Source organism: Myodes glareolus, chromosome 25, assembly GCF_982192425.1.
Source record: "Myodes glareolus chromosome 25, mMyoGla1.1, whole genome shotgun sequence".
In the NCBI taxonomy this organism is placed as follows: domain Eukaryota; kingdom Metazoa; phylum Chordata; class Mammalia; order Rodentia; family Cricetidae; genus Myodes; species Myodes glareolus.
The window spans coordinates 42,641,965-42,651,918 of NC_142050.1; positions in this window are offsets into that span (position 1 = coordinate 42,641,965).

Sequence of the window (9,954 nt, forward strand, 5' to 3'; positions counted from 1 at the left end):
AACCTTTTCAATGCTCATTATCCTCTTGAAGTAGATTGGTGCTGCCAGGAGCAGATGTGTCTCACTATCATGAAACGTCCTAAGTTCTTAACACAATGTAAATGCCATGTTCTGAAGGTCTCTGAAAGATTTGAAAAATACCTATCTAACTGAAATATATCTCTGTATATCTAGAAAACCTAACTAACATGACAACAAGCTTACTATCACGACTATCGATTAACTCATGTTTCTTAATTAGACATTATGTTTAAAAATGAGCTGCACAATCATAATACCTTAATCAAGAGCACAAATATATATACACAGTATGGCAAAAACGACCTTAACTTTTTATCAATAAACCAAGATCCATACCAATGCAAATCTCTATAGCATATCTCCCTTTAAATATAAAGAAATATTTAAAAACTATGTTTGGGAGTTTGGACGTAGTTCTCTAGACTACTTCCTGCTGATTTGGGGCACTGTTAATCAGGTTTTCATGGTGTGTCCTGTGTGCTAGATGTTGAGCACATTGAAGAATCAACCGGTATTTGGAATTCTCCTGCATTTGTTGTTAAAAAGAAATCTAGAAAATGGTTAATGGTAACAGATCTAGAGCTGTTAATACTGTGATTAAGTCAGTGGGTCCTCTACAGTATGGAATTCCTTTGCCTTATCTATTGCCTAAAGGATTGGCTCTATAGCTATTGATTTAAAAGATTATTTCTTCACTATACTTTTAGAAGAAAAAGACAGGGAAAAATTTTCCTTCCCAGTGCCTAATTATAATCATTCTCAGTCTGCTAAGAGATATCAGTGGAAGATTCTCCCACAGGAAATATTAAATAGCCTCACCCTGTGCCAATATTTTGTAAGCCAGCCATTGAAAATTATACATAAGCAATCTTCTGAATTTATAGTTTACCATTACATGGATGACATTTTACTATCTGATTCAAATGTAGGTTCTTTAGGAAAAAAATGTTTGAAGAAATAAATAATATTCTGATTTGTTGGGGAATATAAATTGCTCCTGAAAAAAATATAAAGAGGAGATTCTATTAATTGTTTAGGCTATAAAATAGGTTTATAAGAAAAATTAGACCACAAAAGTGCAAATCAGGAGAGATACATTACAAAATCTAAATGATTTCCAAACTTAGCTAAGAGGCATATCCACTGTTGGGAATGATACTGATGACCTGATTCATTTAAATAAAACCTTAGATGGTGTCAAGAACTTAAATATTTCCAATGAATTATCAGATGAAACTGAAAGAGAATTGAATTTGATTGAAGAGAAATAGCAAAAGACACATGTAGTTCATGTAGATATGAATCTTGACTGCATTCTGATCATATTACCCTTTAAACATTCCCTAAAGGAATTTTAATACAGAGGGAAGATAGTATCTTAAAATGGGTATTTCTACCACATAGACTGAGTAAAAAATTAAAAACTTATGTGGAAATTGTTTCTGAGTTAATTCTAAAGGAAAGTTGAGACTTTATCAAGGAGTAGGAATAGACCCAGCAAAAATTATAGTACCATTTTTAATAATGATTAAATTTATAGGAATAAAATGAATGCTGACAAAGATCATGTAATAATTTTAGGGAAGAAATTAACAACAATTATGCCAAAAACAGGAGAATTCAACTTGTAAAGAGAAGTAGCTGGATCCTTTCTTGCATTGTACATAACACATAAATAACTGGAGCCCCTACGTTTGATACTGATACAAATAAATCACAAGAGGGAGGATACAAATCAGAAAATTTAAGTAATGTGGATAAAAGTCTTATAATTCTGCCGAAAAGTCAAAATTATATGCTATTCTCAAAGTACTAAGGGATTAAAAAAAAAACTCAACAAAGTTAATAATTCTTCATATGCAGAAAGTATTGTTTTGCATGTTGAAACCATTGAATTTGTACCAGATGATACAGAATTGACTTTATTATTTACTCAGTGATAGATACAATCAAGAATAGAAATCATCCCATATACATAACACACATCAGATCCCAAATTTGTCTACCAGGTCCTCTAGCACATAGCAATTATTGATTGGGGATGTTCTGAAAGCCTCGAAATTTCATTAAAATCATGTTAAGATCAAATGTTTTAAAAACTGACTTTTTCGTCACACGACAACAAGTCACGTAAATTAAAAGAAAATGTTCTCACATGTTCGTTATACAAACACCACTACCTGCTGTAGGTAACCCAACAGTTACTCGAAAGAGTGAAATATGGCAGATGGATGTGTTCCATTCTGTAGAATTTGGAAAATTAAAATAATTCCACACACCATTGATACCTATTGGTGTTTGTGATGAGCAACGGCTTTGCGTCTGGAAAAGGCTGATTTGATGACCACACATTTGCTAGAAGTTATGTCCATCGTGGGAGTGCCTGCACAAATAAAGATTGAAAATACTCTAGCATATACCTGTAAAAAAATAAAGGTTTTAGCTGATTATAATATAATGCATATTGCAAGGATATCAAAATATTCTACATACTAGAAAGTTATAGAAAGACCAATTGTACCTAAAGGATATGTTAAGTAAGCAGAAAATAATGATAAATATCCCTTGAAATAGATTACATAAAAGTTCATTAACTTTGAATGAAAAAGGAACAGCAGTTGAGGAGAGACATTAAATAGTAGAAAGAACTACAGAATTAAATTGTATTTGAAGATGTACTAATCTGAGAATAGATATGAGGACATGTGTTAAAGGGGTTTTGCTGTTGTTTCAATGGAAGAAAAGTTATAGATACCATCAAAATTGATAGAGATTTGATTTGAACAAGAAATACTACTTAGTTACAAGAGATGATAGTCTGTCAAGATGTATGGCCATTTAATCTAAATTAACCTAATAAAGCTGAGTGGTGGTTGTATACACCTTTAATCCCAGCATGCTGGAGGCAGAGGCAAGAAAATCTCTGTAAATTCAAGGCCAGTTCTATAAGAGCTAGTTCCATGACAGGCTCCAAAGCTACAGAGAAACTCTGTCTTCAAAAACTGAAAGAAAAAAAAAAACCTATAAAACTAACAAATACTTTTGAACAGATATAACTTGCCAAAAGAGTATCTCCCCAAAATTATGGTTGGAGAAAAGCTTTGTTTTTGTTTTTTCAGGAGAATAAAGGTATCCAGGTAAGAAATACAAAAACCTCTAGAAAAATGAGACCTCTTAAGAAAAAAGACAAATCATCCAGAAAAAAATGACACAACTAAAAGAGTAAATTTGCCTATTGGTATATGGTATTTCTAACGAGATAAAATTTCACAAATCTTTCTAAATGTTTTCTTCTTCTAGTCTGTACAGACATATAATGCAAATGACTGAGTGTGGCTCTCTCCTTCCCTAAACCCAAACATGCTTATTATAGTAAAATTGAAAGTCTCTGTCTTATGTCAGAAGAGCCATTTGTTGACAGTAGTTTCTGTTCAGTCCGGTCCTGCAGCCATTAGTCCCAAAGAAATACTCAGAAGCCTATATTAATTATAAATGTGTTGGCCTATTAGCTCAGACTTCTTATTAATTCTTACAACCTACATTAACCCATTATTCTTGTCTTTGTTAACCTTGTGGCTTGGTATCTTTTTATCAGCGAGGCATTCTCATCTTGCTTCCTCTCTGTCTGGGTGACAGCTGCCGACTAAATCTTTCATCTTCCCTTAATTCTTCTGTTCTGTTTTTCCCACCTCTTCTTCTTGTTTGGTCTTCCCACCTATACTTCCTTCCTGGCTATTGGACAATCAGCATTTTATTAAAATACAAGTGACAGGGTACAGACAATTGTCCCACAGCAGCCACTTGATATAGGACAGAAAAAAATAAGGAATATTATATTGCCATTAATATCATATTTTTTTGTTTTATATTGACTATTTAATAGTGTTTCTTAAGTTATAAGGTTTAATATATACTATAATATATATATATAATACTATATATTACATTTAGGAAATATATATTATATATATTTATCTTCTAAATGTAATATATATAGTAAACATTTTGTTATGATATTAATGGTCATAAAGAGTACTAACCAAATCTAAACAAGGGTTTCATCTACCTTCTTGTATATGATTTTGTATTTGAGTCTCTATCATTTATTTTGCAGTGAACCATGAGTACACCTAACAGCAACCTTTGAAGTCTCCATAAGAAAGTTGGGCCTCACAATGATGATACAATCAGGAGTATGATAGCATCACTAAGCTGAAAAACACCACCTAAAGATCAATGTTGAACTACAAACTGCTCTGAACAATATTGAGGTGGCTAGCTGAGATGATTCAGCCTAATAGACTATTCAAGTCATGACTTTTGAGAAGTTCTGCACTTTCCCATTTGTAGATTCTGAACAACAAATAATACAACTACCTCTCCCTGGACTTGACAATAAATGCAAATTTTTCTTTTTAGTATCCCCTAAAGAGACCATCATCCCCAGACAACAGAAAGTTAATTTTAGATTATGATGCTCATATTCTCAAGAGTTGAGGTAGGTGGATTTGGTCATTCAATGGGTTATGGATAGTTGTCATTGTTTAGGGGGGTTGGTTGTAAGTTGTTATTGAATAAGATCAGAAGGAAAGTTGGACAAAGGATATTAGATTCTGACTTCTTTTGAAAATAAAAAGGGGGATATAGATATTATAGGATAAAAGGGTAGATTATTGAGTCTACTCTGAGAAGAAAAATTTGAGGCTATAGATATAAAAAAAGTTATATTATTGAGTCTACTTTTAATAAGCAACTACTAGTTTTAAATGTTTTACATTAAATTGGATTTTTATATATTGTATACAAATATGGTATATTCATACAAATTTGAGACTAATTTTGTTAAAACATACTATACATACATTTCTTCTCTCATTCAAAATATTGTGCTTATAAAGTTCATTTTAAAATGTAATACATAATTTCTAGTTCTTAAAATTTATTATTACCAATTGTTTAGGATAATAAGGAAATAGAGCCTGTTATAATCAAACCTGTAGTCATATCAGGAATGTTTTCAAGATCAAATAAAAATATATTTTAGATAGACAGGTCATCTTCAAACACTTCAGAAATAAACAGAATATGGTAATTAAATTGTTTTAATATCATAGGTTTTTTTTTCATGACAATGAGACATGTGTGCTCCTGGCAGCTCCAATCTACTTCAGAGAAGATAATGGACACTAAAGAAACACCACATGAAATTTACTTTCTTTGTGGCAAATGTAAGACACTGGGCAAGAAAATTCTCTTGATTCAACTGTTGATGCTTTGCTCTCCTACTTGGATAAGCAGTACATGAAAGAAAGTGACTGCCAAACGTTGTCAAGATAAAGAAGGACAGTCTTTCACAATATCCTGTATCACAGAAAAGTCTGTCAGATATGCTAGGCCCATCAGCCAAAAGTGGATGCCCCAAAGTTGCAGAGCAAATTTAGATAATTGTGTAGGCAGGCAACAACTTCTTTCATTTTTCACTTTTTTGTGTGGGGGAGGAGACATTTGCTTATACTTTGTTCTTTCTCAGTTGATATTATTTCCTTCTTGGGTCTCTGAGGGAGTTGAAGAGTAGATATTCATAGTTTTTCTGACAGGCAGTGATGACACCTTTAATCCCCGCATCTATACTAGTTAGATATAGGCATAGTTAGGCATAGACTGCCAGTAGTGATATACACATATATTCCCATCACTAGAGAGGAATATAACGTGGGATGACAGAAGATCTCACTTTCTAGCCATCTGAAGATTTTATAGAGGTTATAGTTCTCTGGTGGTTTGGCTGCTTTTCTTTTCTGATCTTCAGGTTGAACCATAATATCTGTTTCTGAGTTTTTATTATTTGTGCTATGCTATTTATTTATGTGTGTCCCCAAAAAGATTCATAGCTACATGGCATTAGGAATGATTCTATGATTGTTTATTTTTGCACTTGTATCCAAAAGCAACTGAATTCATGCCTAGAAGCCAATAAAACATGTTTAATGAGTAAATGAATCCATTCTTAGTCAGGGACAATTTTAGCGTTCAACTTTTTACAGTATATTTCATGCCAAGTGGTAGAATAAGGGATGCTCAGAAAATTTGTCATGTTACCTCTCTCCTATGCCAAAGTACTAGTCAAAGCATACAGGGCTAATGAAGAGGTTCAGTTCATAAAGGCACTTGCTGCCGAACTTGAATACCTGAATTTAACCTATTGGTCTCATATGGAAGAAGGAAAGAATCAACTATTTACCTTTTTCCTCAGACAGAGAGACAGCACACACACACACACACACACACACACACACACACACACACACACTATATATATATATATATATATACACACACATATATATAATATATGAGAGAGAGAGAGAGAGGTGGGGGTAAATTATAGACAGATACGGTAAGGAAAAATATTTGCTGAAATAATAAAATAGATGTAGTACTGCACCAAGCTTTAATTTTCAGTTATCAGGAATCTGAATTGCCTAAACACTGGAACTTATCAATTCCAGTGATCTGAAGATTTAACTCATGCTGCCAGAGATGGTGGTGTATGCCTTTTTCCACCTGAGGCATTCACCAGTGCCAGGTTTGTATCGTCACCATGTAGTGGATATGGAAGTATAATTGTTTGATTATCATTTTCCTAATTGTGATTTGTCTTTAAAAATTAATTTGAGTAGCTTTTAAGAAACTCCATTCATGATAACCTAATAGATTACCTGACTGAAATATATTTTTTAGTGTTAATTGTTTCAAATGTACTTAATTATATTCAATATAGCTAGCTATACACACTCTAAAAACTCTTATTCTTAATAAGAATAAATTCATGCAATAAAATAGAGGATTATCCACTTAACTTCTTTGTTATTATCTCCAAAAGTGACTATTATCACTTTCCATAAATTCCACTATTTTTATGCCTACAGAATACAAATCAGAATGCCTTCTGCTAAGATAAATCCTCATTAAAATAATTGCATATAACAATATGCAAATTATTTAACTATAAAGACTTTAAACTAACAATTAGATTAACATAAGAAAGGCAAAACTCTACACCCTTGCTCTTGCATGCTACTCTTAGCTTCTCTCATCTTCAACTGACTGGAGTTGGCCAGCAGATTTCTAACCAGTGCAAATTACCTTTGACACTAAAATTCATCTTCACTAGAAGACAGAAACAGTAAGAAAACAACATGAGACTCAACATATGCCTATAAATTTTAATGTGCTTTATATGTTATACACATATATAGAAAAACAAACAAACAATAAAAACATTTTTAATGTTTTAAGGGATAATTTGGTATTTCATCCATAGCTCTGAAACAGGAACAGAAAAGAACAGGTTTATGAAAGTATTGTGCAAGCATTTCTTCCAAATTGAAATATTCCTTCCAAAAGGGACGGCAGAGATTCCTCAGACTTAGGAAGTAAGATGTGACAAGTGTCAGGGAGCCTCTGGAAGAAAAAACAAAACAACAACAACAACAAAAAAAAACAAGGTTTTTAGCTGAGTGGTGGTAGTGCACACCACTCAGGAGGCAAATGCAGGTGGATCTCTTTGAGTTTTATGCCAGCCTGGTCTATAAGAGCTAGTTCCAGGACAGACTCCAAAGCTACAGAGAAACCCTGTCATGAAGAGAAGGAGGAGGAAGAGGAGGAGGAGGAGGAGGAGGAGGAGGAAAAAGAAGGAGGAGGAGGTTTTTAAGATCCCTATACTAGGTAGTGGGGCCAGTAAATAACTCAGCTCAGCTCATCTGATGAGCTGAATGTAAAACATGTAGAGACATCCAGATTTATAGCTTTTAAGATATATCAGAAATGCTAGGTAGGCTTTTGGGGCTATACAGCTACCTTTTGAATGAAAAAAAAAAATTAGGGCTCAGCAGTTAGGAACACTGACTACTCTTCTAGAGCGCCCAGGTTCAATCCCCAGCTGCTCACATTGCAGCTTACAGCTCTCTGTAAATGTACTTCCAGGGCATCTGATCCCTGCACACCAGTGCATATAATATAAAGTTAAATAAATTATTAAAAGATTAGGACGATTTTAGTGCTCCTAGGTAAGAGTTGAGGAGAAGGTTTATTGTATATATGAGGAAGAAAATACATAGAGGCATCTGAAAAGATCCAGACTGAACTGAGCCATAAGGGTGTAGAGCAGAAGAGAGAGATTTGTAAAAGACAGTAAATAGGAGCCAGGAGGCCAGGAGTGAACTAGGAAACGAAGGAAGCCAAGAGAGTAAAAATCAAGAAACGTTGCAGGCAAAATGAATAAGGTTATTATACATGTGGATGAGTAGTTAGGGGAAGGAAAGGGAAGTTCAGGGACTGGGGAGTTTGAGGGTAGGGGAAGGGGTACTCTAGTCAGGAAGACTCTACAACACTGTGGGTGGCTGCTGAGCAGGACTGGCAGCCAGAGTTTGCTTTGATATGTTAAATAGGGCCCTCAGTTTGGTGGAGTTTAAGATTTAACAGATTTGAATCATAGATGCATGTGTAAAAGCTCACTCATTTTCCTGTAACTAAACCATAATAAAGTCTTTGGTTTTTCACTGCTGTTATTGCTGTTTTTTGTCTGTTTTGGTTATTTATGCTAATTAGACAGTTGTTCAAATCTCTCTTATCAAAGTCATACAGCAAGTGAAATATATATTTTCTGTCACTGACTTATTTTAGCCTGGCTTGTCTTTCAACTATTCATCTTTTATCTTATTTCTTCGTCAATCAGATACAGTATGATCACAGTGCAATTGCACATACATGTTTCGTATCTTTCCTTAACTCTATAATCAGCTTAAATTCCTTAAAGATGGACAATGTGTCCTGACTCTCAATCTCTCACAGACTGCTCTTGGTGTTTGTGCAATTTTTCTGTGTGATTGACCATCATGAAGCTGTTGAGAATGGAGACATGAGGTAGACTCATTTCTTAATCTCAGCATCGTCTCTCTCCACCACTCTATAACTTTATTTGTACAACTTACTTTTAAAAATTACTTTCTTCTTGTTGTAATAATTTCATATATTGCATAGCTTTAAATAATTAATTTTGAGAAAAATCACCAAAAATTGGTATATAGGCTTAGGAAAATAAAACATATAAGTTGGTGTAAAAAGAAAGATTTCATGAATCTGTGCTCAGTATAAGACTGATGAATATAAAATCTATATGATTTTTTTCCACCTTTTGTATTTTTTGTGTGATCACTAATGTTCCCTTTTATTTCAGATACATTTTAGCATAATTTATTTTATTTTCAAAATAATTCTTCTCAAAAAGAAATTCTTTGAAAACAGATTTATCATTTTTCTGTTTTATTCAATTCTCAGAATTTCTTAAAAACACCTACATTCAAGAACCATAATAAATATAATATTTATTTCTTCAGTAACAGTAAGAAAACTCTGCACTTGTGTCCAGTTATGAGTTACATATTTATACAAGGCTCTAATTTCCAGTGGCAATGGAGAAACCAGTGTTAACATTAGATTTAACATTCTGCTCTCTCCATTCCATTTCATTATTACATAAATCATTCAAAATAGTAACACTTTGACTAATAAGATTATTAATGGATTTTGAAATTAGATGCAACCTTGATTGGAAAAAATAAATCATTGTCTGTCAGGCTAATGAACTACATCACCATATTAGGTGGTGGGGAATAAGGTCCAGTGCCTCCAGAGATAGTTCTGACACTCCTCCTCCGTCTTCACACACCAGCAGGAAATAGACTGTCATCAGTGGCCCGTAATTAAGAGGAACATGTTCTAAGTTGTGCGTATGTGTTGTGTGTGTGGGGGGAGGTGTTCATTAATAAGTGTAACAATCATGATTAAATGTAAGAAATCCAGGCTAAAAATTTAACTTTGAAATAAACATGACAGATTTTATTTTTAACCATTATATAAGACACTAAAATT